Source organism: Pollicipes pollicipes, unplaced genomic scaffold (assembly GCF_011947565.3).
Source record: "Pollicipes pollicipes isolate AB1234 unplaced genomic scaffold, Ppol_2.1 Scaffold_7231;HRSCAF=8579_pilon_pilon_pilon, whole genome shotgun sequence".
Lineage (NCBI taxonomy): Eukaryota > Metazoa > Arthropoda > Thecostraca > Pollicipedomorpha > Pollicipedidae > Pollicipes > Pollicipes pollicipes.
Genome location: NW_023597034.1, coordinates 22,058,218 through 22,060,551, shown reverse-complemented (window position 1 = coordinate 22,060,551; position 2,334 = coordinate 22,058,218).

The following is a 2,334-nucleotide window of genomic DNA, read 5'->3' as shown; positions in this document are numbered from 1 at the left end:
GCCGTTGCTGTGACCACCCGCTGGCAGTTGCCCACGCGCTAGCACAGTCCTGCGCTGCCTGCTCGGTGAGGACTCGATCGTCGAAGCAAGTGGTAGTGTGCAGTGTATGATTGACATCGGCTTTGGAATCATATTTTCACCTGCCTGATTGTTCTGCACCTGTGTTACCTGCACTGGGAGAAATCGTGCTCCGACATGATCAGACATGGTACTCGGTACGTAACTCGCGCATGCTCGTAACATGCGAGTACCTGAGGGAATGCTCCACGTTTGAGGATATCGAAGCAAGCATCAGATATGATGAAATTGGATGACTTAGGCCTATTGTTACACCTTTGAGAGGAAAGACCGCTTTTTATTATTTTTGATTTGAGCGAAAGCAACCTCCACACAGGATTCTTGCTCAGCATTATTTTCTGAAGAGCCTCACACAATAACCATATACCGAGCAATTCGACTTGGACGGAGAATTTAAGTCGACAGCTTTTCATATATCATTTAACGGCGTGACACGGCGACAGGTAAGGTACGGTAAGGTAAGACAGGTAAGGTGACAAGACAGGTAAGGTTAAGTAACAGGTAAGGTGCATTTCAAAGTCATTCACGTGATGGCAAAGTCGCTACTTTGACGTCAAGTAAGCGATCAAAAGGACGCATGTTAAGTTCCATCATGCATGATGGTACTTGCACGAATTACCCTTAACGAAATGCCGTAAGTCCCACATTCACGGCGCTGTCGGCACGCATTCAAAGCGAACGGATAGATGAGACTTGGAACTCATACAACATTTGCCCCGCGAGCATTCTCCAGTTATGATTCACAATGTCACCTTATCCAAAAGCTGCCACCTCCGGGTCAAGTTGTACAGCGGCCCTGTTCCAGACCCTCAGAACACTCATTTTCCGACATCGTCTACGCAGTCATCGCCACGCTGCGGCCGGACCGGCAGCCGTCGACCCGACCCGGCCCCCCAAAAGCTCATCTGGGCCACGCCACCCGGCTAGTGACGTCACACGGGGAAAACGGCGCCGTGTCGTCGGTGGGCGGACGGAGACGTTCCGACTGAGGCGGGCGCCGCTCAAGGTCGGCGCGCCGCACGGCCGCCGCCCGGCTTCCTCGTCACCCGGCTGGCCCGTGGGCAGCCGCGTGCGCGGGCGGGGTCGCCGCCGCGGGCGCGGTCGGCATCGGGCGGGCCGCTCTGCGCAGCGGGGTCGGTGACCCCACGCTCGCACTGCCTGGCCCGACAGTAGGCGGCGTTACGGCCCCAGCCGCAGCTGCTTGGCCAGGTCGGTTGTTTTGAAGGACTGGTCTCAAGGCCGCGGACGTTCGCAAAGCGGTAGATTCTGCAACGTGAAGCAACTAGGTGGAGTACAGACAAGGGGTCCGCCGCCCACCAATCTGCAAAGTGATTGCCGTGTCGTTCCATTTTACAATGCGCCACGTTATATATTCTGACAGACGAATCTGCAGCCAATATCTGCGTCTTAACGTGGGTGATTTGAATGCACCTTTGACTAATCAGCTGTTGGTTCGACCTGTCCTAACTTTTTGCTGTGCGGTACTATCTTGGAGACCATTGGTATCATGTGTTTGTCAACGCCCGGTTCCGAAGCATCTTCGAGGTGAATGTTTCACTTTTGAAGGTATTAAAGCAAACATGAGATATGTACTCATTTACAATTGTTGTACGCTTAAGTGGAAAACCTGGTCCAGACAAAACAATTTCTTTATTAAGTGAAGATGCTCCTCAAAACGTCTTTGTTTGATCGCGTCGTCGCACCTTACACAACATTAACTGAGAGCCAGTCAACGGCCGTTACGTCTGGAAATCGTGCTCACGCACACCAGATACGACCGACTCGACAATTGCATCCTTATTGGCCTTGACCGCCGCATGGACAATGGAATGACAGGATTTGAATGACGTTATTACGGCTTTATGGATGCCTGGGTAACCTTGGACAGATCTCCCCGAAAACGTCTGCACATATTCGCGTGGGTGTATGGCAGAAACCAGAGCGGTTTAGGTGTTTAGAAAGGCGGCGCTGTGAACTGCACCGAAGCATCTTCAAGATCGTTACTTCAGTTCTAAATCGCATACAAATGTGGAGTACTCCATTAAACGACAGGATATCATATTCCAGCGTCGTTCGTTAGCCTAAGCATGGCCTCGCATAGTCGGATGGCCTAGCCCAGACGATTCCATTCGGACGATCCCAGACAGGTGCATACCATCATGCTACGAAGCAGACTATGCTATAGGTGAGTACGTGCAAGGGTGCACAAATATACATGCATATATGTATATATATATATACATATATATATATATA